This window comes from Microtus oregoni, unplaced genomic scaffold (assembly GCF_018167655.1).
Source record: "Microtus oregoni isolate MIOR12 unplaced genomic scaffold, Mior012 000011F_ref0000422, whole genome shotgun sequence".
Lineage (NCBI taxonomy): Eukaryota > Metazoa > Chordata > Mammalia > Rodentia > Cricetidae > Microtus > Microtus oregoni.
The window spans coordinates 10,664,229-10,674,222 of record NW_024543070.1 but is presented as its reverse complement, the minus strand read 5'-3'; positions in this window follow the sequence as shown (position 1 = coordinate 10,674,222).

The following is a 9,994-nucleotide window of genomic DNA, read 5'->3' as shown; positions in this document are numbered from 1 at the left end:
AATCATTCCCCTGCTATCAGGAACTCCTGAGGATCTTGTGCTCAGAGCAGTTGTAGGCACTCAGATCAGTGGAAAACAAGTTGTTTACAAGAAATTCAGGATCTGGGAGTTTACAGCTCCCAACATCAGAGTAAGGAGACAGAAATTCATGACAGATTCTAAAATGTGACAAACTGAACGTGCTTGGGTTAGTAAAGACTTTTTTCACTAAGCGTATACCCAGTCAGCATATCATAGAGATATCTTCTTATCTGTGTTTATTATTTAACTTATGAAACCAGCCTGGGTATCCATCGGTGGATAAATGCATAAACATGTTGAATACAGATGCAACGGAATTTTATTCAGCCATAAAGAAAAAAAATTAGATTGGAGTTGGTGGTATATATTTCTAATCCCTCAATCTAGTGGCAGAGGCAAGAGGATCATGAGTTCTCCGACAGCTTGGGCTTTATAATGAGTTCAAGGTCAGGAAGGCAGAAAGAAAAAAGAATAAACAAATAAAGACACCATGTTCGATGAAACAGTTCAGGCTCAGAAAGACAAGTATCATGTGTTTTCTCTCATATTTGGAATCAGAATGCAATGAGAAGGAAAAGACTATTAAGAGAGCCTTGCTTGAAATATGGGAAGAAGAAGGTTTGAGATGGGAGGGATAAGAAAGGATAGTGGAGGGGTGGGTGTAAGCAAGATACATGGTATGGATCTGTGAGAACTGCTAAATGAAGCTCCTTACTTTGCACAATTAACACACACACACACACACACACACACACACACACACACACAGCTGTTTGAGAAAGAGGGACCTGGCAGTTAGACAGAAGATGCTGGAAGACAGACTGAGTCAAACTAAGGAGAAGAATGAAAAAAAAAAACAAGTTAAAGCCTCTAGTCTATGTATCTTGGAAGCTACTCTGTCTCTGGCCATGGGGAAGTGCCTGACTGCTAGCAGGTTTGTCATGTATCTTGCGCACATATATTGAAACTAATATTTGAAATCATTAGTAAGGGACTGGACAAAATAGATCATTTCATAGTTATTCAATATGAAGTGGTATGCCCTGAAATCATCCATATACATAAAAGTAACATTATAAAAAGCAGCTTATATTTATATACCTAGGGCTATACACACTTAAATATATGGAACAACAGATAAATAGAAGCTATGAAATGAGGCTGAGCAGGATGGGGCATATGGATGGAAAGGGTTGGAAAGGAAAGTGGGAAATGACAGGGTTATATTTTAATTTCAAAATGTAAGTAATTAAAGATTAGAGTATGCACTAACTTTTCTGGTGAGTACCCATACCACCCTTTGAATATCATAGTAGGACTTTTTTTTTGTAGTAAAATGATGGTCTAGTCATCAAGATGATTTAGTGAGTCTTTATAGCCAATTTGGTTGAAAAGCACACAGCTTGGCTTCTGCATCTCTCCATTGGCCCTTTGACCTGGGCTATCCCTTGCTGAGCATGTGTCTAATGCACTGTAGGATATTTAGCAGCATCTCAGGTCTTCCTCTAGATGCTATAGCACCTTCCTAGGTACAACAACCAAAATAGCTGTAGGCATTGCCAAATGTCCTTGAAGGGCTGCACAACCTCCCAGTGGGGGCTGCTGGAAAGAGTAAAGCTGATCAAAACTTACACTTTTTAATCTGATAATGACTTTAGTAATATAGACTCAAACTCTGCATTAAATTATGTACACAAGACTGAGTACATTCTCTGAAATATAAAATCATCATGACAACCAGTTCCTAACTGCACATAAATGCATTTTGGAAAAAGTGCTACAGGATCTGGAGAAGTGGCTTAGCAAGCAGTTGAAGGCACAGAATTCTCTATCTGAAGACAAAAGTTTGATTCCTGGCACCCACATGGAAACTGACAACATCTGGAACTTCAGTTTCAAGGTATCTAATGTCCTCTTCTTGTCTTTGAGGGCACCAGGTGCTCAAATAGTGATTAGACATAAGTTCTGGCCAAAGCATCTATATAGAGCAAATAAAAATAAAAACTTTCAAAGAAAAGAAAAGATAAGATACACACCGTACTGAGAACTGTGATAGCTGGAACTGATGGCCTCTGCTGCTCTCTATCAGTTTGACATTGAATCAGTATTCTCCACCTGGCCGAGACTGGCGTAAAGGGAAGGGAACCCAAATGTATTCAAGTATGCTACAGTTCCTACCTGCTCTAAGTCCTGTTTAAGAACCTATGGTCTTTGAACAATAAACTTCTAGAAACGGTATGCTGAAGAGGGGCAAATGTGCTTTCTTACCCAAGTCTACCCTCAATGACTTTTCCTTCCTTCTCTTTTCTTATTCACAAGGGTCCTTCTGAGCAATCCTTTCTGATTTAGGACACACATAGAGAAACTGTGACCTGGCAAAGACACTTACTTGCCCTACAATGATAGCATCTAGGAAAGGAGGGCAGGGTTCAAACTTTTCTGGTTTTGTAAGTACTTTTTGTTGAACTAGTAAATGTTAGTGAGCAAGGCTTCCAGCATGAGGTTCTGTGGCTCCTCAGACCTCTATACTCGCCTCTCTTCCCAGAAAACGGACATTAGTGGCCACTCAGCATTTCCGCCACAAGTAGGCTGCCACTGCGCCATTGCGTCATGACTCTAAAATGAGAGATTACTCGGCCTCCCAAGATTGTTTTCCACACAGCAGCTAATTAGGCAACACGACAGCAGGGTGGAGCGATACTGGCTGTCTCCACACCCACAGAGGATTTGGCCGGGTGCCGCTGCAAACCACCCTCGCAGCCGGGGCATTCTGCAGTCACACCCAGACACAGCAGCACTTTGGACTTTTTAAGGGCTCATTTTAATTTAAAGTTGTGTATATTAGTTAATCTAGATGCAAAACGGAAAAGTGTCAGCTCTTTCTTGCCTACGTCAGCTAATTCCTCTCTTCACCTTTTATCCTTTCTTCTTTTTCAGACTTAGAACTGGCCTTGTAGAGTGTTCCAGGTCAGAAAAACAACCGATGTAGCTTGACACACAATTTCAATTTGGACTAAAATAGGCCTTGGGATGTCAGGAATGGCAGCTAACTTTAACTAAGTCATCTCAAAGAGCACTTTTACTTATGTTGTTATGATTAGATACTCAAGACAAAACTGATATGTAGGTACAAATATTATTTACAAAAAAGGATTATGGCTTCATATATATATACCGAAAGATCAAGTGCCAGTTGTGGGGACCTGGGTTTTTACTCCAAACCTCACATTTATTTCATCGTCCTCCTCCCTCCCTTTCTCCCTTCCTCCCTGCCTCCCTCCTTCCCTCTCTCCCTTCTTCCCCTCCCTTCCTCCCTTCTTTCCTTTCTTTCTTCCTTCCTTCCATCTTTCCTCCCCTCCTTTATTTATAGCATTTTCTTATGTATAATGGACTTATTCATCAAAGGGTTTTTTTTAGTTAATTCAATATATAATCATGTTCTAGATACTATGATTCTGAGAGCAATATGTTCCTTACATTTGTAGTCATGAGAACAGGTTAATTTATCTAATTTTTTGTCTCCTTTTTCCATTTCCAAGTTGCCTCACCTCATGAGTAATCCAGGCATTGATTCTGTGCTGACAGACTCACGTCAGCCAATAGTGAGGGGAAGAATTCAAAGTAGACTTCCTAATATCACATCGATGTTATTTTGACTGCATTCATGGCCTTAGTGACTTAACTGAGAACAACACAAAAGAACATTTTTCCTCCAGCTGGAGAATTCAACATTTCATTTTTTTTAAAGGAAGGGAAGTTCATTGAAAGTGACCCAGTTCCCTGCAAAGGTTTCACCATCAGGCAAACAATGAGCGGTCCAAGGAAAGGGGCATTGATGAGTAAAAGACTCTAACACTTTGGAGGCTATGAGGTTCCATCCTTAAAATCAGATACTATTTTTGGTACTTCTCATATTATATTCTTCAAAAAGACCTACAAGTAGATTTTCCCATTGGGATCTCAATGTAACATAAACAGGCAGGTAGCTGCTACTAACAGACAGCTAAGGTTGATCATGTCCTATGCTTCCAAATATCACCTAAAGACCTCACATGACTTAACTCTTTTAATTCTCAGGGCAATCACTATTAACAAGTCTTTGTTTCATTATGATAAAACAAAGTAACATGGAGAATTTAGGTAAATTATCCAGTGGTCACATGACAAAGAAGTTAGTTTTAAGTACAGTTAGCATTACTCCAAGCTCAGTGCTTCATTTATGAGTTAGACTTCCAACCGGCTCTCAGGCGAACTTTATTATATGTCACATGGGCAGTTCTCCATGCTAATAATGACAACTGCTACAGCTTTCTCACATCATTGTCCCAATGTGCCTAGCAATTTTACCAAGTGGAAAGTATTGTAATCATTATTCACTAAGGTAAAGATGGTTCCAAGGCAAAATTTATAAAATGTCATTCATCTTCTTTGTGTAGGTTGGAGACACCATTACTATCAGACATCAAAGAGCATACTAGCAGAGGATGGTTCAAGAAATTTAAAAGTGCTTTATTGGGGAATCTGGAATGGGATTTATCTATAGCTCTACATCTCTAACTTCTTATCAATCCTATATATAGTCTTATCAATTATCTATATACATGCATATCAATTATTTATCTCTCTATAAAATCTAACACCTCTATAAAATTATGTTTATAATAGCTATGCATGTACCTATATTATCTATTGATATTCTATTGATTCTTTATAATATCTAGCATCTATATACTATTTTCTATCCATCTTTAGTATCTGTCATCTATCTTGCTTTCTTGCTCTCAAGCTATCTGGTCTACCTCTCTCTAGTTCTCTTTCTCTGGAGATCCCTAATACTGTGGAAGAAGAGGTCAATGCATTGAAATGTCATGAAACTCCCCAAATATCTAATAATTGCTGAAAACAGCATTTCTAGTCTCAAAAATGATAATCATTTCTTAAGAAAATCTTACCAGACAAAAGTAGAAAATGAAACAAAATATAGAAGTAAATACACTAACCAGAGGTAAGAATTATTAGAATCTTTTAGAAGGAAGGTATTTATTTCTGTCTACCATAGTATATAAAGTGTGCTCTCTTTAAAAACAGTCTAACAGTGAATGCACTTTATTCTATAGTTAGAATTTTTAAAAAGATTTTTATGAAAGTTTTCTCATTTGGGCTGAGTTATGACATAGTTAATCACTTATGTAACTAACACTGCAATCTAGATGCACAGTAGTTCGACCACCCCAGAAGTTCCCAAGCTTCCTCTGACCTCTAATATGACTATCACTGACCTAATTATTATCTCTAAATTATTTTCATTTTAAACTGTCACATTAATAAAATCATGCAACATCTTATGTCTTGCCTCTTACAGAATAATGTCGTTGAGACTCATATATGTTATAGCAAGTTTGGCAGTACATTTATTTTTGTTCTTCAGTAGGAACCCATTGCACAGATGTATTATTGTTTGTCTGCCCATTTATGAGTTCCCATAAATATGTGCTTTTCCAGGTCTTGGTGATAAGAAATAATGTTATGGTGAGTGATTTTTTTTTTTTTTTTTTTTTTTTTTTGGTTTTTCGAGACAGATGGTGAGTGATTTTTATAGGTCTTATATGAAAACATTTAAATTTATCTTAGGCAAATATCTAAGAGTTAAACTGTTAGGTTATATGGTGAATATATGTAGGATTTTATAATAGATGTCATTCAATAACATTTTGAGAAATGACTACAAATTCATGGGAATTGAAAAGATGGTACTCAGAGGTCCTCTGTCTTCTTGACCCATGGTTTGTAATAGTTAAGTTATAATTGCAGTACAATATAATTGGATGCAGTTTACCTAAGTATTTGGTGTCATGCCATGATTTATTAACAATACACATGTTGCCAAACTTTCATCACCTTTAATGTCATGTCCTGTCTTTATAGTTATATTAAATCTCTGTCCATTGCAGACACTAGTGTTTCCATGTCTACAATTTTATAATATTGAGGATGTTATATGAGACAAAATATACTTTAAAATTATTTAGAGAAAGGTCACTTTTACTTGTAATAAGATCATTAAAATCCATTTGAGTTGCTACAGATGCAAATAATTCATTAGTTGTTAGTGTTGATAGTTATTTCTGACATTTTGTTCTTGCTAACACCACTGCTGTAAGTTTTTCCTAGAATTTATCCTTGAAAATTTTTCCTACTGTTTTCATTGTCATGTATCTATAACTGTTGAAATACACCATAAACTCTTCCACAGGGTTTCTGCACACATTGTTCTTGGGTCTTTGTATGTTCTTCTGCTTAGACACCCCTCATATCACATCCCCATATGTTCAAATATCCTTAAGCCTCTAGGCAAATTTCAAAGGCCACATCTTTCAAAACAGTCAGTGCTCATTGTTGTGATAAAAAATATAATATGTATTTTCTATATATTTACCTATGCCTACTTTACATCATTTACTATGTTCTATTTAATCAGTTATTTTTCTGATATAAGTATCACCATCTTAATGTTTTGTAGGTTGCTACAGCCTCTTGACCAGAGCAATTATTTTTTGTTTATTTTCTCCTTCCCTCCTGATGTGGAAAGTTCTTCTGTATATGTGTTGCTTTTATTGGTTAATGAAAAAAGAAGCTGCTTGGGCCTATGACAGGGCAGAATAGAGCTAGGTAGAAAACTAAACTGAATGCTGGGAGAAAAAAAAAGGTAGCATCAGAGAGAAGCCATAGAGTTGCCACAGGAGATAGACGCCAGATGCTGGATGGAATTTTACCAGTAGGCCACAGCCATGTGGAGATACACAGATGAATAGAAATGGGTTAATTTAAGATATAAGAGGTAACTAGCAAAATGCCTAAGTGATGGGCCAAGCAGTGTTTTAATTAATACAGATTTCTATGTGATTATTTGGGGAGTCTGGGCAGCCAGGAAATGAATGAGGAGCCTCCAGCAATACCTTCCTTTAGACATTGTGCAGCTGTTTCCTCTGGACTGAAGTGTTCCCAACCAGAGGAGGGGTGGAGACTCATAAGACTCAAGAGACAATGAATCTTAGAGCCTCAAAAAATGAGAAGCTTCCCAAGTGCCCTCTGCAATGTTGCAGAAGCAGTAGACTCTTGCTGAGGGACAATCAACTCTAGCAGAGATGCCTACAAGATGGGCAGTGAGTTGGAGAGGCAGATTTTGTGAGTCACCATCCATGCTGAGGTAGGCCGTTTCATGGTACAGTTCTCTCTGAGTCAGACATATTCCTGTAAGAAACCCCTCTCTTGGGCTCCTGTAACTTGATGAACCTATTGACCTAGCTGGCTAGGCTTGGTTGGAATTGTTTCTCTGTCCTGTCATTGATTCATCATGATGTAGACAGATGCTTGTTATTGTGTCCTGGGGAAAATACACAAGGCTTTCAGGCTTCAGTTTGGAAAATTCAGCTTGCTTTATATACATGGATATCGACTATAATTTTTGATTAGGGTAAATCTTTATGATTAGAGAAGAGAAAAATGTTCAATTTCAAATATCTACATTGATTATATTCTTAACTACATCACGATTATCTTTATTTCATGTTAATTTCTATGTAGCACTCAAATTTTATAGTTTAAATCTACTTAGTATGCTGCTGGCTCAGTTAGCATATGCTTATGTACATGGTCTACAACTGTGCCCTATTTTTGATGTCTCCTGAGAATGAAACAGCCTGGCTGAAGTAAATATCTGCCTCTTACTTCTAATCTGACTGTCTCTAGACAGTTGTTTCTTCCAATGGATCCAGCTCCCAGCTTTGCTTTTTTGAGTCACATGGAGTAAAACTATCAATTTATTCTGTTTGGTAATGAAGGATTTCAACCATTTTTATTTCAATGGGCAAAATTCTAAATTGAAGTAATTTAAAAATCTATAACATGACATTTATTTATACTACTTGATAATCATTTCAACCTAACCAAATGATTAACTAAAAATAAACTCTTGTCTACCTCTCTGTTATTAGGTACAATGCCTTTAGATTTCAAATGTCTTTTGGATGGGTGTCTTTTGTCTTCAAAACAAAATTCTTGTCAGTCAGTCCTGGTAACCTTTGTTTTGAAGTCATTTTGCCTAATATAAGTATAACTCCATAGAAAATGTTTTACAATACCTACAATCTTTGAATGGATTCAACTCTTTTGTTAAATATGAGAGCGTATAAATGAATACTAAAGTAAAAATCCAAAGTTTTAAGTTCCAAGACAAAGTATTGTTGACAAGCTGGAGGCCAATCATTCAGTCATCCTGATCTTTAATCATCCTGGTTATGACACGGAAATGAAGGCCTCTCTGCTTAGCTTAGTATGAGAAAAATACACATGCAGTCCCTGACTTACTATGACTTACCTCGTGGTTTTTCAACTTCAGTGTACTGGGAAAATGGAAAACATTTAACAGAAATCAAATTTTGGATTTTGATTTTTTTTATATTTTTGCAAGATAGCTATATGTAGTAGAAAACTTCTCAGAGATGCCGAGCAAAATGGCACAACCCCCAAATAACTGAAAGAATATGAGGATCAGAAACACTACCTCATATTGCATTGCTTTGTTATGCTGTGGTGTTCAGTAAATCAGGAACGTTAAATATATTGTTGATATTAGATCATATTTATTCATTATAGGTTTATTACAATGTAACCCTTTCATAAGTTGATGAACCTTTGTATAAAAATAAGACTCTCTCTCTCTCTCTCTCTCTCTCTCTATATATATATATATATATATATATATATATATAGTTGAAAATTAGTTTCCCACACAAATATGTTTTAATAATTCACCAATGTTACAAATAAAACAAATTATAGAAATACAGGTTCTTGGGTCATTTTTATTGTTGTTGCTTTTTGTTTTGTTTGAAACAGGGTTGTTCTGTGTAGCCCTGGATGTCTATGAACTCACTGTATAGACCAGGCTTGCCTCAAACTCACAGAAATCTGCCTGCCTCTGCCTCCTTGAGTGCTGTGGTTAAAGGTGTGAGCCACCATCACCTGGCAGGATCTTGTTTTTAAATCTCTTTTTTATATAGAGGTATTGATAAATAATGTAGGTATCTATATGCTCTAAGGAATTTATTATTCTTTAGTTCCAGTAAATAGAAATAAAAACATAATTATATGGAAAATTACACCATCTTGATTAAAAATATTTGAACTTTATTATATGAATGTATAAAATAATCAAGTAATTAAAAATAGAAAAAGGAAATACTTTATTCAATAAGTCCTTTTATGAAAGTTATTGAAACAGTTACCATACATCTTTAACATAATTTCTTTTATTGATTCTTTAGATATTTCACATAATGCACCCCAATCCCACCCATTTCCCAGTCCCACTTTGTCTGCTCTCCATCCCTGTAGCCTCTCCCCACAAAATAAAACCATTCACTTCTGTCTTTCCCACATATCCATTGCCATAGTGACTTTGGGAACTGCAGTGTGACATGCAGTATAACCTTTACCCTAACAGCTTTTCTTGCAAATGTTCATTGCAATGAGTTGTTGGTCTGGTTCAAGGCCTATGGCTTTTGGTACACTATCAATACTGGACCCTTGCTAAAATTCAACTCTGCTATCCTGCTATTACCTGAGTCATGGAGATCCAATAGCAATGGTTCAGGTCTCCAGTAGGTCATAGATGGGGTAGATGCTGGGGTAGGCCAACTCAACATCTAGGATGTGGGCCTGGGTAGTTTAGGAGGAGGGCCTGCTTGTTCATCCAGGCTTAACCCCAAAGTAACTACACAGAAATCGTATTAATTAAATCACTTCTTGGCTCATTAGTACTAACTTCTTATTGGCTAAATGTTACATCTTAATTTAACCCATTTCTATTAATCTGTATATTGTCACGTGGTTTACCGGGAAAGATTCAGCATGTCTGTCTCTGGCGCCTCCGTGGTGTCTTACTCTCTGCCTTCCTTCTCCCAGCATTCAG